This window comes from Ursus maritimus, unplaced genomic scaffold (assembly GCF_017311325.1).
Source record: "Ursus maritimus isolate PB19 unplaced genomic scaffold, ASM1731132v1 scaffold_12, whole genome shotgun sequence".
Lineage (NCBI taxonomy): Eukaryota > Metazoa > Chordata > Mammalia > Carnivora > Ursidae > Ursus > Ursus maritimus.
The window spans coordinates 71,289,042-71,310,985 of NW_024423564.1; the positions used below are offsets into that span (position 1 = coordinate 71,289,042).

The window sequence follows — 21,944 nt, forward strand, 5'->3', positions numbered from 1 at the left end:
GCCACCCTGTGCCTGTGTCTGCCCCAAGCCACCTCTCAGCCCTGACATCCAGGCTGCAGATCGATAAATCTGCCTGCTGTTCTCTCCAACCATCTGTGTTCCTTGGTGGTCCCCGGGGAGTCTGCCAGCCTGGCTGCGAGCTCCAGGTCGGGGAGAAGAAGTTATTTTGGGGCCATCTGTTTGAGAGAAGCCTCTGGCTGGGGTTCCACTGTGGGGGGAGGCGGCCCAGGCAGTGGGGGGCTGCCCAGAGGGGACAGCAGTTAGGGAAAGGGAGCCACCTTTATCTTTAGGCTCGGGGCCAGGACATGCCAGCCCTCCCCCAACTTGGGCAGACCGGTGAGATCCCAGGCCTGGCTACATCTTGGATATGTCCCTGGGGCAGATGGTGCCAGAGGGAGTGGGGAAGACAGTCTGAACCTCACCCCCCCCCCACTTCTTTTAAAACACATACACACACCCTTAAAATTGGGTTGCCAGTGACAACCTGGCATATCATCTTCTTTTTATATTATTCTTAGCCCCTCTGTTGCCTTAGCAACGGAACAATGCTTTTAAATATAGCAGTTAATTTTTTCAGCTCCAGCAACAAAGTTCTGGTGCTGTCCAGAAGGCCAATGGCTGGTTTCTCTCCCAGGGGGAAAGCCCTGCAAACTCCCCTGGCCACATGTCAGCCCCAGCGTGGGAGCTGGGCTGGGCGTCCTGACATTGGCAGGGACCCTCTGTGTTCCCTGACCTGGCTACCCCCCAGAGTCAAGGTGTAGTAGAAAGAACCTGGGTTCTGGAATCTGCGGACCTGGGTCTATTCCCCCACCCCCTACCACTGAAACCCTCACTTTTCCTCTCTGAGACTCCGTTTCTGAACCGGTAACGGGGTGGCAGTTCGGGGGAGGGGTGATGCTTCAGAGACAGCAGTGGGGCTTGAAGGAACCGAAGGAGGGGGAAGGGGCACATGGGGAACACTCCACAAATGCATTTGTGCCTCTGCCCCTCCCCCCTCCTTCCCGACCTCTCTCCCTTCTTCCTTACCTCCCTCTCTTTCTCTTTTGCATTTTTCTCAACCCCTCCTCCCCACTGCCTTGAATTATTGATGTTAAATTCCCAGCCAGTAACATCAGAGGGTTAAAATCCATAACCAGCCTTCCTCTGGCCTCCCCTCGGATCGCCCTCCCTCCATGGGCTGGTGAGCTCATCAGAGTCATTAATCATACATCAGGGCTTGAGAACCCAGGCCCCTGTGGTCCCACCGTTGAGCAGCCCCAGGCAGGAGGCAGCCCAGGCAGGATGTCTTCTGGAAGGGCTGGGCTAGAGCAGAGCAGACACCTTGAGTGGGAGCTTATCTGGGCAGGGGTGCTGAGAGCCTGCGAGGGGCTCCATTGGGAGTGCTCCCTGGCTCTTCTCTTAGCTCCCGCTCCCTCCTTCCGCCCTCCTGCACCTCTCCCCAGACCCCCCCCGGCTGGCTCACCACCCACTCTCTGCTTTCCAGAGCTCAGCATGGCAGGTCTTCAAGCAACAGAAAGTCTCTCACTGCTCAGAAGCAGTCAAAACATGGCATGGCTTCTCAGCAGGTAGTGAGCTCCCTGTCATTGGCGAGTTCAGTGAGAGGAGAACACCGTGGGGCAGGACATTGTGGGAAAGATTGTAGAACCAGGTTACAAATTGAATACTCTGGCCTCAACCTATGATTCCTTCATGGAAACAATAATATTAAAATCACCATATAATTTTGCCGAACCTCAGGTACTGATTATTATCCTCATTTATTTAAAAAAAAAAAAGTTAACTTGTCCTGGGTCATGAGGCTGTTAAAGAGGCTGACTCGGAATCTGTTCTGCCTGCCCCTTATCCTTCAGGCGGAGCTTTCGCGGCTGGATGCAGCAGGGGGACGTTTCTGGAGCGGCGGCTGGGGGGCCGTCTGCTGAGCCAGGCTGGCTGCCCGGAGATCCACAGGCGCCCAGGCGGCTCTCGGAGTGGGCAGTGTTGTGGGGGGCCTAGGGGCAGACACCGCAAGGGGACACGAGTGCCCTCAGAGCCGGGGGAGCCCTGAGGAGGGAGCGATGCTCTGGGCTGCGAGCAGGCACGGTGGGAGGAGGCTGTGAGGAGGGCAGGTGCCCACTGTGGGCCACAGACACTTGTGGCCATCCCACCTCTTACTTCGTTTAATCCCCTCATGGCTGTGAGAGCAGAACCACACCCAGCGACAGCAGAACCTGTCGAGGTCATGTAGCTCAGAAGTGGAGGGACCACGTGTGTCTGACGGGAGGGCACCACTGGCATCCGTGGGAGGTGGCAGAGGGGACGCACCCGCCTGCTGTGCCTGCACGGCCAGGGCTCCGGCTGTCGGTCTCCAGTGCCTGAGGCCAGTGTGGACGACTGGTGAGTTGCAGGGCCTGGCTTTGGCCCCCACCCAGCAGAGCGGCCTGGTGCTTTCCCCCTGGGGAAGAGGCGGGAAGATGGTGGCCAGGGGGCCGAGGGGCTGTCATGTTGTGCAGGGCATCAGCTCCAGCCTGCAAGACAAGAGACCTGGGGTGTTCCTAACTGTTGTTGGTGCTCTGTGACCCCCAGGGCAGGTCATCTTTGGGGCCTTGGTTCCCCTCTTTACTCAAGGCGAGGACGTTCGTTGCCCTGCCGACCTCACGTGCTAACGCTAACTTGCCATCGTTAGCATCGACCTGACCATCTACCTAAAGCATCGATCAGCGGCGGGTGCCTGCGCTCCCTCCTGCTGCTGTATCTTCCCTTACAGCGTTACATGCCCTACCGTTCTGTCCTCTATCTCTTCATTTCTGTGACCACCTCTCTCTGCCGCGAGCCCGGAAAGCCCGCGAAGGCTGGAACTGGAATTGATCGAGGGCTGCGTCTACGGCACCTGGCACGTGGAAGCACAGAGCGCACGGGTGACTGAATGAATGGACTCGGGACCCTTGTGACGAGTGTGGCGTGCCTTCATGCTCCCGCAGCCCCGGCCCTGCCTCCTTCTGGCAGTTGTCGCCAGCACCGCGATTGCATGTATGCCATCTGTGTCCCCACACACCGCGAGACCCCTGAGGCTGAGCACGGAGCCAGGCCTGGAGAGGAGCTTGATGAGCGTTTGTCAACGCCACGAATCAAAGCGCTCGCCCCCCTGAGCCTCCGCTTCCCCCCTTGTACGCTATGCGTGTGGTCACCCTAGAAGCTTTTTAAGCCCCCTCCCGGTGTGACCTTCTGGGATCTGTCACCTGTTGGCTGGCATTTCTGCACCTGCACCTTGCTGGGTTTGCTGCCCCGGGGCTTGGCCTGACTCTCCGGGCTTGGTCACTGCCCAGAGCCTGCCTTCCCCTTGATGAGCAATTAAACCCTCAGAATAGTCCGTTGTTGAGAATCAGGTGCCCGGACCCTGTGTTTATCTCCACCATGCTGAGTGCGCTTGAGTCCCTGCCAGCCACGCGGTGCGCATCGCTGGGAAGGCTCCGGCTTCTCAGCCCCGAGAGGCCTCTCTCTGGCCATGATGCAGGAGGCGGCCAGCAGCAATGGGAGCGGGAGCCAGTGAGGGAAAGGCGTGCAGGGGAACCAGTCTTCACTGAGGCCCAGGCACAGGACATGGGTGTCGTCCTCGCGAAGGCCACACAGAGTGGTCTGATTAGCCCCATGTCACAGCCTGGGGGTTGGAGGCTGAAAGAGGCCACCTTGCACCTGGAATTGCCTCAAGTTTGTAGAATTTATACGGAACAGAGCTGGGGTCTGAACACAGGACTGTCACACATTCTCAGCTTCCCCTGGATGGTGGGTGTGATGGTCGGCTGCCGTCAGCCCCTGAAGCTGTATGTAGCCCAGTGACTCCCAGTGAACGAGTGAGAGAGGGAACGGGCCTCATGGGTGCTGTTACACGGTATACATTTGCAAATAACCAGGCTTGATTTCTGGCTTCTTCTTATCCCCCCTGCCCCCCACCTGTTCTTCTGGGGCTGTTAAATCTCACATCCTCCTTGAAGGACGAAGCAGAAGCCTGGAGAGCTCCAGAGTAAGAGAGGTGGGGAGTTGAACCGACCTTGCCCCCAGGGCAGAGTGGGCACTCAAGGCCAGCTGAGAGGGTGGCAGCAAGAGGAATCCAGTCCAGGCCTGCAGCAAAATCCAGGGAAACAGAGTCCAGACAACCAGCTGACATAGGACTGTCAGGGGGACATATCCTGGCACTGCCACTTATTAGCCTGGTGACTTTGGCAAGCTGGCCTTGAGCTCCCTTATCTGTAAAATGGGAGTAGCGATGGTCACCACCTGACAGGCCTCTTTGGGGATTTGATCAAGGAATTCACGCAAAATTCTCACCCAGCAGGAAGCACTTGCTTCGTTGGCCACCATCATGTCCCCACCGTGCTGCGCAGTCGCAGTACTGCGGGCTGGGGCGTGGGGTGTGTGGTTACAGCTGGGCGCGGGACCAGGACTGAGCACAAAGGTGGGTGCTGGGCCTTGGGAACGGGATAGTGACACAGTTTCCAGAAACAGGCACAATATTAGAGCAGGCGGGTCTGAGCCAGGGGTTCTGTAGATGATTATGATGATTATAAGGGAAGAAGAGTTGGTTTAGAACACGTGTTAAGACTGAGCTTCCAGGGAACCCAGCTGTTGGAAGAGGAGACACAGGGAGGGAAGAGCCAGACCCTCACTGGGGGCTTAAGATCAGCACCATCCCACGTGACTCAGAAACACTCATTTACAATTCTGCGTGTTCATCCTGTTGGAGCAGAACCAGGGAATGTCAGAGCTGGCGGGATCTGAGAGCTGGTGCTGACTGCTCAAGGTCGCAGCAGGGTAAGAGCCTGCTCCTGCTCATCTCCGTGCCTCTGTTTCCCTTTTGATCACATGACAGTGGTACCTTAGATGACCTTTTAGAATCTTTCCAGCCCCAAAAGTGACCCCTAGGGATTATTTCTGGGGCTTGTCCGGTGTCCGGAAAGGGGACATGGGCACGCTGAACAGGCAATTTGTAGGTGTGAATGTAGCAGGAGGAGCCTGAGCCCCCGGGCTGATGCACAAAGAATGGGATGGAGGGAGGAGCATTGGTCCAGCTGCTATCCCTTTACTCTCAAGCAGGGCTGTCTCTCTGAAGCTTTAGGGTCACTTGCACACCATAGGATTCAAACTGGCATGAGCTGGAAATCTTGCCAGGGCTCTCCCAACTCCTGACGGAGATTGCTTCCTGACCTAAGCCTGCTAGCCCCTGACTGCCCCACTCTGCTCCGGGCACTGTCCCTCCCGTGCACCTGCCCAACACCTGAGCCACAGTGGTCAGAAGCTCATCCATGCCCAGGGATGGCAGGGGCTGGGATTGGCCTGGTGGCCTTGAACTGTGCATCTGGCATCCCTGTGGCTGGTGACGGTCGGTGGGGGGCTGCTGCTGAGCTGCAGCCGTGTTGGCGACTCTGCATAACTGGGTTCGCTTCTTTCTGCCTGTTTCCCTGCCTTAGACTCCAATTCTCTACAAGGGTCGCAGCTGCGCGTGAACTCCAGACCCCGAGACCCTGACTGGCTATTACCGTTCCACCCAGACCCCACTTTGGGCTAGATTCTGTGTCCCAGAACCCTCAGGCTGCTGGCTGGGTTCTTGCCTTAAACAAATGCCTCTGCCATTCTTTGAGCTTTAGAGATCGCCGCCACTAGAAGCTGCCTGTGTCCCCCCTTGAAGGGCCCTGCTTGGCCCCACCACAAGCTTGCCCCACTCTCTGGATGCTCCCATCCCTGGGCTTCTTCCTGCCACTGGCCCTTGATGCTGCTGTCCCAGCGTGCTATTAGGGCGCACAATCCCAGGTCTGAAGCTCTGGCTGGGTATTAGGAGGCTTTGGGCAGGTAACAGAAAAATCACAAGTGGTCTAAACAATAAGGATTTATTAACTCCAGAAGCTTGGAGATAGAGGCAGTTCCGAGCTGAATAACCCAGCAGTCCAACAAGGTCAAGGGTATCCGTACTTTCCAACTTCTCCCCCTCTGCCAGACTCACCACTGAATCTGCACCATCTCACCCGAGGTCGTACGACAGTTCCAGGGGCCATTTGCAGACATGGTGGTGGATGGTGCAGAAGAGGAACATCTCCCCCCAAATCTCTCTCTTTGTGTCTCTGCAAGGAACCCCTCTCCCAGAAATGCTGAGAAAGTCTTGCCTTAGCTGTAAAATGGGAGTCATGGGTCCCATTGGCAAGAATTCAATCACGTGTCCGTGCCCGAACCCGTCACTTGAAAGTGGAATCCAGCCACCTTTACTGCATTGCACTAATCATGGTTTACCCCCTGGGCCTGGGGAACAGCTGGCCCCCATAAAGGCAGGTCTCCAGCAACAGTGAAGAAACAGGGGGAATAGCTATTGGGCAGCTCCCAGTATTTAACTTGAATTTTTCCTGTTTGCATTTGGTGCCATTTTGACTTCTTCCTCTTTGTACCTGTTAGGGCTCTTTGGTGCAAACAACACGAGCTACTGTAGACAACATAAGCAAAAGAATTTAAGTTGGAAGGATGGGAAACTCCAAGAATTGGTGGGAAAGCTGGAGAAGCAGACTCAGAAAGGATCCAGGGCTCCTCAGGGGAGCAAAAAACCAGAAATTAATTGGTGGCAATCTTGCCATGGCCACAGAGAATGGAAGATTCCAGGACCTGGAAGAGAGCATCCGCACATAGAGCTCAGCCTCATGCCCTCCCTTGGGCTGCAGGGGAGCTTTGGTTTACTGTCTCCCAAGACCAGGACCCCCAGATGAAATCAGGGTGCTATTACAGAAGCAGCGAGAAGGGACACAGAGGGGCTGATACCCAGCAAATGCCCACCACAGTAGCGCACGATGCCTGGCCCAAAGGCACGACAGAGATGGTGTGATACGTGTCCCTCACGTCGGGGCAAAAGAGGCGCGATCTCAACCGCATGGGGACAGCTGCTTGGAGGAGGAGGCACGTGAGCACTCTGTCAGGTGCTGTCCCCCTGATATCACCCTGACAGGCAGATGATTTCGTCAACTCCTTCTAGAGGCTTCTGAGCCACTCACCTGGACAATGGCCCCTCCCGGCTTCTCCCAGCTGTTCTAAAAATTCTATCAGTGTGTCTTCTGTTCACCAATTACAAGAAACTGGTGACAGCCCCAGAACGTTCCTGAGCCTTTAAGACTGTGTGAATAGAAGATCAAGCCCTAGGCTTACCATCCCCTTGGCATGGCGGGTTTCAGGCTTGGCCAGGTCTGTCGTGGCAAATAGCGGACTGCGACTGGGCACGTGCTGTGGGATAGATCGGACACTAAGCACTTGGCATGCACTATCTCATTTAACCTGCATATGGAGGAAACTGAGGCTTGGAAAGAATCCATGACTTTGGGCATGGGTCAATCAGTAATATAGCAGGATTCAAATCTGATCCAGAGCCCTCCACGGATAGTGGGCCTCTTTTCTTCCTGCTTGGACTAGGAATGGGATGGGACCTTAGTTCACACATTTATCCCCGCGAGAGACCCTCTTCCCCTTGGGCTTCAGCCTACCCCCTGTCAGAGCCTTCGGACTGCGCTAGAACTGCCGTTGGAGAGGTCAAACCCTTCCTTCCCTCACCCAGGGCCATGGAAGGCCATGGAAGCGCAATCATGAGTCCCGCTTTTTAATCTTCACAATGAAACCTTGTCTTTGCCCTCCTGTCATCTCTAGAGGACTTGGCCCTGCCTTCTGGGGGTGCAGAGCTTCCTTTCCGCTGCTCTGGTCAGTGCCTTCCATCTGGAAAAAGACCCGGGACTCTATGGGTCCCCAGGGGGATGGGTCCGATGGAGCAGTTTGCCAGCTGGGCTCCAAGAAGGCCCAGAGGCTCCGCAGAACCCCTTCAGGGGCAGCACCACTCAGCTTCTCCCAGAGCACCCCACCTTTCTCTGTTTCTCACCCGGGTCTTCAACATAAGCTGTGTTCTCTAAGACTCTGTCAAGAATTCATGGGTCCATGGAGATGTGGATGCTTTTCTTCCACAAGTTTCCACAAGGTTTTCCTGGAAAGAAAACTCCTATCACCGTGGCCCTTGGGACAGTTTCCTTTATAGAACCAGAGTTTCAAGCTCTCTCTTGGGTATCACTTGAGGACCAATAACCAGGAACGGCCATGGATGCAGGAGATAGTTAAGCACATTGGTAAAAAATAGAGAACGTTGTCCACTGTTTTGCTCAATTCTCTTGAAATCAAAGACCCTGGTCACCAAGCCCTCTCAGAAATCCAGGCCAGGAGAGTTTGATCTTCCTTGTTCCCTGGCACCTTTCTACTACCAGACAATAGAACCCCTCTTATTTTACTCTTTGCTTGGCTACCAGGATGCCCAGAACTAAGATACTCAACCAGGCAGGTCTTCTTTAAAAACGTGTGTGTTTTTCCATTATATAATACTTGCATATTTCTTAAGAATTAGAAAATAAAAACAAGTACAAGAAAGCAAAGAAAAAAATTTACTCCTTGTGTTGCTACTAAAAAAAAAAACTTAATATTTTCATCTATTTCTTTCTATTTTTTGATGCTTTCTGTTCTGTATGTTTATATACAGTTTCATGTGATTTTGTTTGCAGGGGCTTTTTTCTTTTTACGTCAGTGAAATCATCCAGTCTATGAGACTTTGTGGCTTTCTTCTCTCCACCGCGCATCATATTCTTAAAGGATGCATAGTATTCCACCAAGGAGATCAGAGGTCAGCAAGCTTGTCCGTAAAGGGCCAGAGAGTAAATATTTTAGGGTTTCGAGCCATATTTTTGTCCCCATTATTCCATTCTGCCACTATAGCACAAAGGCAGCCATAGACATCATGCACGTGAGTGGGTGTGGTCGTGTTCCAATAAAACTTTATTTACAAACCAGGCTGCTGGTGGGATTTGGCCTGCCGGCTGTAGCGTGCAACCCCCGTGACAGGGATGTACTCTTGTTTTCATAGACCTGTTAGCCATTTTCACGTGTTCCCACTTACATTTGCTTCCAGTATCATAAATGAGGCTGCATGGGATTTGCATAGAATTTTTTTCCTTAGACTATATTCCTGGAAACTGGGATGACTCTGCCCCAAAGTATGGATGTCTGTGAGGCAGAGCTCTTGGTGAAAGCTGTGAAATTGCTTTCCAAAACACTCTGCCGACTTCCACTACCAGCAGCGATGTGAAAGCACCCATGTCCCTAAGCCCTGTGCGCACGGGGCATTGTCCTTCCAGACGCTTCCTTCCACCCTGCCCTGTCCCTTCACGTGTAAACTCTGCTTTCGTCTGATGTTCGAGCCTTAGTCGATGCTTTTATCCTTTAATCTTCCTCATGCTCTGTTTTTGGAAGTGGGCAAGATATAAGCAACCAGGGGGCACCAGGGAGGCACAGAGTCCTGAAGGTCCAGGGTGGGGGGCATCGGCCACTAGCGCTGGCAGCTGCCCTTCTCTGCCAGGTGAGGGACTTCCAGAGCCTGGGGGCCAGGTGGGAGTCAGGCGAGAAAGGAGCAACATGGCGGGAAGGGAAGAGAGTGGCTTTGAGGGTGGGCTGATTCGGGCTCCCATCAGGCTCCATGTTTGTGAGTGTGGGCGGGTTCCGTGCCTCTCTGAGCGGCTCGTGTTGTCACCTGTAAAGGGGATAAAACAGTCAACTGCACAGGATTGTCATGCGAATTCCACATGATCCCTAATAGCAGAACCTCGCACAGTGCCTGGCACGGGGGAAGGATGGCATGTGTCTCGGTCATGTGGAATTGACGTCAATGTTAGGGTCTTCGGAGTGATGGGCAATAGATCATATGAAGGTATTTTAAAAGAGACAGAGTGTGCCTCCAGCGCCGACCACATACATGGTGGGCCTTTGAAATGGAATTGATGGATGAATGAATGAATGAATCAACTTTGAAGCCAAACAGCTCCCTCCAGCTTTGTCACTTGTCCGTTGCACGATCCCGGACACTGCACCCCCTCTCTGCGCCTCTGCTTCCTTCGCTGCAGGATGGGTTTAATAAATGAGGATATTTACGTGGTGTGCACTGATGAGGAAGCTGAGCCGTGGGGTGGCTGGTTTATTCAGGGTCGCACAGCGGCCGCGTGGAGAGACCAGGGTGCCCACCCACAGGCTGCTGTGAGGGTGAACGAGACCAGGAATGGAAAGTTTCTGACTCAGTAGGTGTTCGTTCCTTTCCACTAGCAGGAAGCGCTGCCAGCCTCGGGTCTTGGCCGGGGAACCCGAGCACAGGGGTGTGCGGCCCCCGTGGGAACGGTGACTACCTTAGAAGCAGCTGTGCGCCGGCTGCGAGTTGCTGGCGCTGGCACTTAGGAGGGACTCTCCAAGGGGGGGTTCTCTGGAGACCACCCTCCTCAGGGGGCCGCTCCTTGAGCAGCTGTCTCGCCTCCAACGGGCCGTTGGCGCTGGGGCCAACTAGAGAACGTGCCTTTTCACAGCAGCTTTTTGGCCTCGAGAGTGGAGCCCAGGCGGCTCCGACGAGCCCTATCCCTGGCAGAGGCATCCAAAGCCCACGTGCGGGAGAGTGTGCTGGAAGCAGCACCTGGCACAGGATGGTCCAGGGGATGAGCTCCATCACACTCAGCCGCTGTCGACCTTGTCAGGCTCACAATCACTGTCACGGTGGACGGGGGCCAGGTACGGAAGGCTCTACCTCCTCCAGATGACATTTCATCCACCCAACATCCCTCCAGGATAGGTGTGAGTATCCCCATTTTACAGATAAGGAAACTGAGGCAGATACAGGGAGGTAAGCACGTAACTAGTGAGTGACAGAGTGACGAGCAAGGACTTGAATTTAATTATGTGACTCGAGAGCCCATGTTCTTAATCACCATTCGTATTTACTTCCCTTCATTGGGCATAAAATCTCTTGGAGAAGTAGAAGGGCCTTTGACTCCTAGAATAGCCAATCTCCTTCCTCCTAGATTTGGCTGTGACCCGGGAACTGGGAGACCCTAGCTTCCTGGGGGCCAGAGCTCCAGCTACTCTTTTGACTTGCTCATCCACACTTGACCTCTTTCCAGGGAATGTTTCATCCGTTCAAAGACCCAACAAATGGTTACGGGGGATTTTCCATGTGCCAGGCCTTGCTGTAGGTGCAGGGATGCATCATGAATAATAATAACTAACCCTTACTCTGTACAGGTGCTACTCTAGACACTGTACCTGGATTAGCTCGTCTAATGCTCACCACAACCCCATAGACAGATCTTGTCCTTTCTTGATAAATGAAGAAATTGAAGCACAGAGAGGTTAATTTGTCCAAGATCCCACAGCTAATGAGTCAGAGCCAAGATTTGAACCCAGGCAGTCTGGGGTCAGCATCAAAATGTAGACTGTGTGGCTCTCATAGAACTTAGAGGCATTCTTTCCTAACAGACGTGTTATAGTAGCACCAAAATAACTTAATTCAGTTTTGTTTGTTGAGAAGTGAACTGGGCAGTGAGAAAAAATGACCCGGGATTTGTAAAGTACTTGACATCCCAGGGCCACTGGGGAGGAGCCAAGGTCATGAAAGGGACCCTGTCCCACTCCCCACCATGGCCTGGAATGCTGTGTGCCCTTTGGCAACTCTTGTCACCTCTCTGAGCTTCCATTTCTTTACTGTCAGTACCTATTCTACCTGCTTCCAAGCACTTCTGTGGAGACCGGATGACATGGCAGATGGAAACAAGATTTCACGACAGAAAAAAGAAAGAAAGAAAGAAAGAAAAGCACTGGGCAAGGATTTGTTATTGGACCAGAGTGAAAATTTGGTCAGTTTGATGAATGAATGATTGAATGAATGAGTGAATGAATTTTCCTAGCAGGCCTACAGATTGGCTTGGGTAACAAATGGCTCTCTTCAGGAGATTTGTTGAAGTTTTTCAGGATCCCATCAGGCCTCTGTCCTTGGCCATGTCCCAGGCTCCTCTCCCTTGAGTTCTTTTGTATCTGATTTTTTTGTGAGCCTCCAAGACAATTTTAGCAAACATTTATTAATATCCATTGGGAGGCAGGCCCTGTGCTAGACTCTATGGAGAGGCCAAGATGAATCTGGAATGGTCTCTGCCCTCAGGCACTCACAGGCTAGGAAGACAAATGATAATGCGATTAACTACTACAAATAATACTGCCACAAACAACCATGACCAGCAATTATCGAGCATTTACCACACACTAGATATTGTGTTGCCTTTTTATATACATTATCTCATTTAATCATTACAATAGTTCCATGAATTTACTTAAACTACTGTCCCATTTTACAGATAAGGAAACCGAGTCAGACAGTAACTTACCCAAGTTCACACAACTCTGAAGTTGTAGAGCTGGACATGAACCTGAGAAAGATGTGAATACAAGTAATTCTATTATAAGATAGAAACTACTGTGTATCCTGTTAAAGGGGCAAGGACAAGCGACTTAGGCTCAGAAAAGAGAAGGAAGAAGGATGATGGTGGTGGTGGTTGGTGGTGATGCTGTTGTTGGTAATGATGATATTTATGATGGTGGTAGTGGTGATGGTGATGGTGATGCTGTTGTTGGTAATGATGATATTTATGATGGTGGTGGTGATGGTGATGGTGATGCTGTTGTTGGTAATGATGATATTTATGATGGTGGTGGTGGTGATGGTGATGGTGATGCTGTTGTTGGTAATGATGATGTTTATGATGGTGGTGGTGGTGATGGTGATGGTGATGCTGTTGTTGGTAATGATGATGTTTATGATGGTGGTGGTGATGGTGATGCTGTTGATGGTAATGATGATGATATTTATGATGGTGGTGATGGTGATGCTGTTGTTGGTAATGATGATATTTATGATGGTGGTGGTGGTGATGGTGATGGTGATGCTGTTGTTGGTAATGATGATATTTATGATGGTGGTGATGGTGATGATGATGCTGTTGTTGGTAATGATGATGTTTATGATGGTGGTGATGATGATGATGCTGTTGATGGTAATGATGATATTTATGATGGTGGTGATGGTGATGATGATGCTGTTGATGGTAATGATGATGATATTTATGATGGTGGTGATGGTGATGGTGATGCTGTTGTTGGTTATGATGATATTTATGATGATGGTTGTAGTGATGGTGATGGGAATTATGAGGATGAGGATGATGGTAGCAATGATGATAATCCTCCGGTGCCCAGTTGTTGAGCTTCTGCTTTACGCCAGGCCTTGACCTGGTTGTTTTCTACTATTTCATTTCATCCTCATAGCACCTGTCCAGTGAATGTCAGGATCATCATCTCTGCTTTTACTCCTGAGGACTGTGAGCTGGAGAAAGTCTGAGTGGGCTGCCCACGGGCAGACGTCCAGTCTGAACTGGACTTGGGTTTGAGCATGCCTCGCTGCAGAGCCACCACTCTCCCCCATGTACCAGGGTCTGTAACCTGTGGGCCATGGGCCAGCCATCTCAGAGATGCTCCATAAATATCTATTGAACGAATATTGACTGAATGGTTTCCTAAGGGATCAACACCTTGAGCCCAGAAGGCATAAATAACATGTTTCGAATGAGTACGTGTAACCATTATTTAAATATACATGGTAGTGCTGTGATTACTAAAATACAAGTTAATTGTAAAGCATTACGTTCATTGTGGCTGTTATGTTATTCTTTATTTTCCCAGTGAAAAGATGCTAAATGCATAGTTACGATGAGTCTTGAGAAATGTTTTCACAGAAAAAGGAGTCCTGGTGCTGAAAAGGGTGGGAAGCATCGTGCCATCCTGCATGGCACATGCGAAATGCTTTGCCTGGCGTCCGGCGCAGAGGTCGCTCAGAGGAGGGAGGAAACCCGCCGGGATGGGCTTTGGGAGCCTGTGGCGTTCATCTTACATGTGTAAGACCTGAGCTGTCACTCTCAGTGGCTCTCTCTCTGTAAGAGCTGACACCAGCATCTAATGGCTTTCCCAAATGGCTATCAAATGCTCACATGAGTGAATGAATAATGAAAGCAAGAATGAGTGAGTGATGACGAACGGTGCTCAGGGAGCCCATGAGGGGCTGTTTTCCCCAAGGATCGCTGGAAAGTGAGAGTTTCTCAGCCTGAGAGCAGAAACCGAATGCAGGGCTGGCGGCTAGACTTGTGGCTCTGCAAGTGCGGTTGTGAGGCTGGGGTTGCCTCCCTGGGGGAGTCTGATCTTGACCCGGTGATGACCATGTTGGAGGAGTGGGGGTGAATGGAGCTTGGCTGTGAGGCCATTCTCAGCTGTGCTCGCCATTTTTGGGTGCATTTTTCCAACTCAAGCGTAAGCTGACAGATGGCGGTGGAATAATATTCTCACTTTCTCTACTTCCCACAGGCCTCCCTCCAACACAGTCCTCCAAGCTCTTAGAAATCTCTGACGCATCTCAACCATGAGACCACGGCTGGCTTTTGGCAGGTAAGCTCCCTCTATCTCTCCCCATGCACCCCAGGCACCCCAGGACCCAGAGCAATCTCAGTGCAGCCCAAAGGCCACAGGGCTGTGCTTGTGGCCAGGAGGTAGGTGGGAATGACTTCAGCCTTGGCAGGAGACTTGAGCCCCCCACTCTGAGGAGACTTAAGGAGAAAGCTACCACATGTCGAGAGTCCTGCAGCTGGCATTTCTGCAAATGGCAGCATATGGCGGTGGGAACGTATCCTGGGATGAAAGCCAGGAAACTGGTTCTGACCCCAGGTCTGCCTTTACGGCTCAGGAGAATCTCAAGCAAGAACTTCCCTTTCTGGGGCTCTGTTTCCCTGTCTGAAAATGGAGGCACTGGGACTCCGTGAACTGGGCAGGCTGTAAGCCGGTTGTTCCAGGCTCCAGCCAAGGCCGTGGAATGGCGGAGAGAGGCAGTGGAGATGCCATCGCGGCTGTCTGCCACTTCCCTGTCCGATGGCTCTCTGGACCTCACATCCACAGAGGGCCTGGGCCGGGCTGTGTGTGCTGTGTGTGTGCCTGCGTGCATTTGGGGGCAGGACCTGTGTCCCTTCTAGCAAACTCTGCTTGAACTCAAATTCAGACCTAGATGGTCACTAGCCCCTGCCTGCCCTCTCGTGCCTGGGCAGAACACCATGGTCGCTAGAGGATGCAGTGCCCAGATGGGCAGGGCGGAGGCCATCCGTGTGCTGAGAGCATGGGCAGGCCCGCAGCAGAATGTGGGTGTGACGTTCAAGCTGGGTGAGCGGCAACACGAGATGGGAGGCGCTCATTAGAAAGGAGTGCGTACGGGGCCAAAGCTCATGGGCGGAGCTGCAGGGCAGGCTGGGGCAGCTGCCCGAAAAATGGGGCCGACAGGGTACTGAATAAGATGAATAAGGCACGTCACAGACCTCAGAAGGTGTCCCGTCCGAAGGAGGAGATGCTGTGCAGATAGCTACAGTATGGGAAACCTGGCAAGGCAGGAGGGTTCCTTTCCGTCTGGGTTTGCTGGTAGGGGTGGTTTACGGAACACTGTTTGAAGGTGACTTGACTTGACTTGAACTGGGCTTTGAAGGATGAAAAGAAGTTTACCAGGTTTAAAAAAATGGAAGAAGGGCATTCTAGGCTGAGAAGACAGCAAGTGCAAAGGACCAGTGACTGAGACGTGGGCACAGGACAGGAGGGGATAGAGGTGAGGCCTAGAGAAGTGGGCAGGGCTTCGGACGCCGTGCCGAGGGGCTTGGGTTGGGCCCTGCATGATCAAGGAAGGGCGGTAGTTAGCTCCGTGGGGCCAGGAGAGGCCCCTGGGCCTCGGCAAGGGGCTGCAAGCTAGGAAGAGGGGCTCAGTTAGAACTCAGTAAGCCTGCCCAGGGCAGGACACCCCTTGTAGAAGTGTCTGTGGCCCCTCTGGGGCCCTTCAGGTCTCCCACGCAGAGCATCTGCGGGCCCCCTGGCCCCCTGTCCTGTGGCGGACCCTCTCTGGCAGAGGGCTGCGGGGCTTGCCATCAGAACCCCCTAGTCCCCCGGCTCTCCCTTCCCCCCTTCCCCCATCCCTGAAGACCAGGCCACCCCCCCCATGACAGCACCCCTGTAATGACCCAGTGCTGTCAGTAAGACCCTTTCCAGCCCTCTCCTGTCCATCAATAACAAGGTGGTCCCTGTCCTAGAGTCATTTTCTGTGTGGCGGGTAATACTATACAATTTTATCCTTTTACAGTTTCCTCTCGTGGCAGCACTTAAAATGCTCTCACATCTCTCAGCTCACGGGAGAGTAGAAAGAGTAGACTCCGGGGCCCAGCAGCAAGGGTTCCAACCCTGCCGCGTCACTGCCTCGGGGAGCAGTGTGACCAGTCTGAGCCTCGGGGTCTTCGTCTCTAGAACACCCGCCTGCTCGGGTGATTCCAGAACCTACCGCCCGAGCAGGTGACAGTCTGGCTCCCTGGCCACTGGACAGTCAGCCGCTACACCCACGCTTCTCCACCGGCTCCACCCTGTGATGCAGCAGGCCTGCTGCTAGGCAGGGGAACAGAGAAAGGCCTGTGAGTTTTTGCCCCCAAAGGTGGCATGAGCAGTTAGCACCTGTCCCTTAACAGGCAGGCAGGCCAATTACCTTGATTTTCCTTATCAAAGCTCACGAGCAGAACTTTCCTGACACCCCTTCCATTCCAGGCACTGGTGGACATGGGAATCCAGACAGGGGTGAGCTGGTGCCTTCTCCAGAAGGGACATGTAAACAAGTAAATCGCAATGCACTGTAAGAAAGGAAAAGCGCTGTGGAGGAGGGGCGTGGGAGGGCTCAGGAGGAGTCTGTCAGCTCGGGGCGGGAGAGGGGAGGCGGGAAGGGAGGGCGGGGGCTCCAGGCAGAGGGACCCGAGTGTGCCATGCAGAGCCCAGAGGAGACGTCGTGGTGTGGGGCATCCATGAGGGAGTTTATGATGACCGGCCCTGCAGAGCTCCCCGTCACAGGAAGCGTTCGAGGAACCCGAGCACCCGGCCCCTTGTCAGCTCGGGAGGGTCGCATCCAGGGCCAGTCTTCATAGTCTAAGACAGATAGCATCAACAAGATTCATGAGAAGGCCGATAGGCCAGCTCTAGTGCCAGGCGGCGAGGAGCTTCTAGGGCTTTCTCTGGCTGGCCTTGAGGGTGCACGTGACCCACAGCTCTGAAGCGGCCCTGGGGCTGCTGTTGTGGTGTTTGTGCTGGGGGCAGGGATGGAGATGAGTGACCCTGGGTCCCTGCCCCACGTGGAGAGAGGGAGGTGCACAGGCCCTCTGATGCCCACACAGCATGGCCACCGATGCTCTCATGGGGGGCATTCAAAGAGCTATGGGACCAGAGAGGAGGGGGAGCCAGAGGGCAGGACCCGGGGGGCATCCTCAGGAGGGAGTCTTAGCCAGATGGTGGTAATAAAAATCATTCTTACAAGTAATGATTACTTAGCACTTGCTACCTGCCAGGCACTATTCTAAGAGCTTTGCATGGATTTACACTTGACTTGCCCAAGTCCGCCAAGCAGGTGCTGTTATCATCCTCTTGTACCGATGAGGATGACCGAGGCACAGAGAGGCTGAGTAATTGTCGCAAGCACGCACAGCTGGGAAGTCGCCTCGCCAGGCTGGACCCGGGCAGTCTGGCCTCCGAGTCCACGCTTGAAGGGCTGAGGGCAGCCGAAACACTAAGCCCTCTCTGAGAACTAGAGGTACCGCCAGGGTTGGGATTCTGCTTGGCTGTAGCACATAGTAGGTACTCCATAAATACGTGTTCGCTAACAAGAATGCACAAGTGCGCGGATGAAATGGCCCGAAGAGGTGGGGCCAAAAATGAGGATGGGGACGGGCAGTGCTGACAGAGGCTGCAGCTAGAGCAGAGGCCTCAGGTCCCAGCTGGCGTTGCCTCCAGGCACTGCCAGGTCCGGAGCACTGGACCGGAGAAAAGAGAGTTTGACTGGCAGCCTCCCCGGCCAACCCTCCCTGCGCCGAAGACCTGGCACCTTCCCCTGCAGCCCTCCCCACCCACATGGGGAAAGGGCAGGCCCTGTGCTATTCATGTCCCTGCACACTGTCTGTCCCCCGTTCCCTCTAAGGCCCTGGGGACTGGTCTGGCAACAGGACCCCAAGCCCCCACTCCCCCTCAGCTCCAGAGGCAGGGAAGGCACGCACCACCCAAGAGGGGCCCAGGAAAGACAGTTCAAAACTTGTTCCTGTAAGAAATTGCTTTCTGACTGAGACTTCAAGGAGCAGGTGGTTTTCAAAGACCCTTTCTTCAAGCCCTGAGGGTTACAAATGGAAAACCAGGCTTGGGACCTAGGTCTGCGGTTTCCTAGCTGGGCACCCTCGGGTGATGAATTCGCTTCTCTGTACCCCAGTTTCCAACTCCATAAAGCGGGAAGAGAAACAACTACAGAATTAAAGGGGGTAAGGTTTGGGGGAAACGCCTCTAAGGACCGGACTCAGGGAATAGTGTTTTCTCAGCTTCCTGCTTTGCTCCCAGGGCCTTGGTTTTTCCTCCATAAAATGAAGGTTGGAACGCCTGGTCTTTAACACCAGCTGGCTTTGACATCCTGGGGTTCAAAGTTGCCAATATAGTCGACCAGATATATAAATATATTTACACACACACACACACATACACTATAGGCCTTCCGGGTGCGTGATGAAATCATTTTTATAAATTTAAAATGTATATTAAGTGAGATTTTGCATAATTATACAACCTACAGGGGTCTTTTCTTGTGTTTTCTTCTGGTTACAAAAGTGATACATAATTTATTGAGAACATTTTGGAAAGTACCAGAAGAGAAAAAAAAGTTCACCCACTCTTTCACGTTGAAGACTGAGATACAGCCTCTTAGGTATCCCTCTCCCCCATTTTTTCTACGCACAGATTTCTTAAAAATCTCTTTGGGATTATACTCTGCATTCTATTTTTTACCTCGAGCCGAGCTGCTGGAGCAGGGCCCTGGGAGGCGCGGGAGGCGGCAGCTGCCACAGCTGTCCCGTGCCCCCCCAACCCCGGGCGGCCGGCTGGAGGCATCTGACCCTCGGATGTTCTGTGTCTCTGGCGGGGGCACAGTCGACACTAATTTTAGCTTAGCCTCTTAGGCCTGCTGGCCTTGGGGCCCGCACATAATGGACGCCTTATGTAGACAGCTGCCAACGGTGCAGGAAGGAGCGTCCCACCTTAAAATGTTCCCCGTCATCAGCCAGTCCTCTGCTCGGGGAGAACAAGCCGGCTCCCTGTTCCTTCTCCCACCAGGAAGGGGCCGTTGTTGATGTTCATGGCCCAGCAGGCTGGACCTGGCGGGCAGGTGGCCCACCGAACACACGGGTGATTGCTTCTGTGGACGGGGCCGTGTTTGTACAGGACAGGCTTTGATTTGAGCTGGAACAGCTGAGAGACTTCCCGAGAAACTGCTGGGTGGTGTGTTTGCAGCAGGGTGTCTACGACATCCCCGGCTGTGCGTCTAGGCCTGCGGGAGCCTCGCCTGGGTGCTTTACCTTGGTCAAGTACGTACAAACGTATGTGTCCTTTGACATCCCCTTCTATCCCGATGACGTGTGTCTTGGGTAACAGCAGGTGAGGGACCTGAGGTGGAGATGGGGAAGTAATTTGCTGCAGGTCCCCCAGCGAGTCTGTGGCAGAGACTTGAGCCTGAGTGTGGGTCTCTCCCATTCCCGGTCTGGGACTCTTTCCTTTCACCGACACCACCTAGGTGAACCCTTCGACCAGGTCCCTATCCATCTGCTCTGTGTTTCCATAAGTTTGGTGTTGTTTTTCCCGAATGAGATCCTTTCGTTTTCACCTTAAAAGTCACACCTGTTTATTAAAAACACATATGCCTAGCCGGGCTGTTTCTATGGCACAGATCTGATCCTGGAAGACTCTTGCTTCAAACTGTAGCCCACACGCCTCAGCCTGACCTCCAACATCCACTGTGTGCTCCCTGCTGGACGCCCCCCAAGTCTGGGCTTCTGCAGCACTTCGATCTCTCTCTCTTGGCACCTAGGTAGAATTGGGAAATTTTCCTTATGATCTGCTTCCTGACCAGAATGGAGCTTCACGGGCAGGACCCGGGAGCCACTCATCGGCATGTCCCTGGGGTCTGCACCGGGCCAAAGTTGTCAAGCCCAGTAAATGTCTTAGCCCCCAACCCATGGTCTTTCATGAGAAACCGGATCTTTAATCCAGGCTTAGAAATGAGCCCAATAAGGAAGTGGCTGCTTGGCTGGACTCCCAGGAGGGGCCTGCAGGGCCATGCAAAGAACCCCCGACCCCGTGCAGGCTGGGTAGAAGAAAACGGAAGGGTGTCCCCAGATGTGTGCTGGAGACCAACCCCCGCCCCCCATGGCAAACCTTCCACCTCCCCCATCCCTCCACTCCCGCATCCCCCGGTGACAATACAGCCTGTGTCACACATTCCGCAGCCTGGACAGTGGCTCTTTGACCGCGTCTGATGCTCTCCAGGAACGATCCACGGGCATCGCATGCTGTTCTGGGAGAAGAAAAGTACTCTAGGGACTGTTGATTTTGTCAGGGCAGGACCTTGCTCTCTGACTCCATGTGGGACTCCCCTCTGGGCCACAGCCCCTCAGCCTCCCAGGCTTGGGTGCTCTAGATGTTGTTATGGGAGAGGCAGGGCCTTTAGAGTCCCACGGCCTCAGCTCCAGCCAGTCCTGCCGCTTAGAAGCTAGGGGCACCACCTTGCTGGATGTCAATGTCTTCTTTGCAAACTGGGACTAGTGATAGCAGCCTTTCAGGGCTCCTGTATCTTACAGGAAAGTGCTTTTCAGAAAGTGTAGCCGAGGACAGGCACAGCACGAAGGCCTGCCTTCCTTCTTCTGGAGGGCTCTCACGAGCTCGAGAGCCTCCCTGAAAAGTGCCCAGGCTGCTCGGTGGGGGTGGTGGCCTCAGGGAGAGGCGCTGGGAGAGGTTGCACGTGGCACATCGGGCTAGCCCCGACCAGTTCTCTGATTGTGACATGGTCTGGGGGGGTTAGCCAAAGACAAGACGGAGGAAGAGAAAAACTCCTCTTGTTTTCTGATGAAAGTTCGTGGAAAAGTGAGCGTGTGTAATAGAGTCCTTTCACTTTCCTCTTAGCTTTCTAGAAAGATGTCTGTCATTCATTTGTCAGTTCATTTATTCATTCATCCTACAAACATCTCCAGGGCCTCGACCACCTGCCTGATGTGGCTGGGGAGGCACTAATAGGCAGCATGGAGACCCTGCCTTTGGAGGGCCCAACGTGTAACCAATCATTGTAATTTGGGGTGAAAAGTGACATAGGAAGGGCACAGTGTTGGGTGAGGGAGTGGTCATTTCCTGCAGGGCTGGTCGGAAACGTTTCCATGAAGATAATGGCACCAAAATGAGCCGGTTAGAAAGCATCGAGGTAGAAGACCCCAGTCTCCAAAGAAATAGAAGCATAAAATACCCAAGAATAAGCTTAAGGAGGTGTTGTGAATTGGTCTATAAATTAAATAAAATCCCATCCAGTTTTTTCATAAAATTATTAGAAAGAACCTCTGGAAAAATAAACATGGATGAATAGCTTAGAAAAAGTCAGTGTTGGTAAAGGAATAGGCTTTGGCTCAATGGACAGAACAGAGCGCCCAGAAGTAGCCATAAGTGAACGTGGCACTCAGAATAGAGACAGAAAGCCCGAAGGTTCCGGACAGCGCTCCCAAGACAACCAGCTGGCAGAAGAAAACGAAACAAAACAAAACTGGGTCCGTACCTCAGTCCTGCACCCAAAACAAATTTCTGGGTGATAAAAAAAAAAAAAAGCACGAAGCCATAAAGCTATTAGAAGAAAAACAAGGAGGGGATGTCTGTACTGTACTGAGATGGAGAACACGTCCTTAAGTGTAATCAAATCCAGAAGTCATGAAAGAGAACAAGTGAAGACCCTGCGGGCCAAGCCCCAATAATCAAGGTCAAAGGTGATACAAACTAAGAAAAGGGTCTCAACATTTGTGTGACGGGTAGAGGGTTACCAGCAGCAGTCAAGAAAGAGCTCATAAATGAAGTGAAGACAGATCGTCAGTAGAAAAACGGGCAGGCAACTTGTGAACAGGCGATTTGCACGAGACAAGATAGAGAGTGTCGTAAGC

At 53.0% G+C, this 21,944-nt stretch overlaps 1 protein-coding gene across 12 annotated transcripts in view; it reads left to right on the plus strand.

Annotated features, from left to right (window-relative positions):
• Window positions 1-21,944, plus strand: part of HIVEP3 (HIVEP zinc finger 3) — a 450,052-nt gene that overhangs the window by 281,901 nt on the left and 146,207 nt on the right. For all 12 annotated transcript variants that reach the window (XR_005834197.1, XR_005834198.1, XR_005834194.1 and 9 more), the window contains one exon: window positions 14,251-14,331. The gene's annotated coding sequence lies outside the window, so the exon portion shown is untranslated. The remainder of the gene's footprint in view (window positions 1-14,250; window positions 14,332-21,944) is intronic.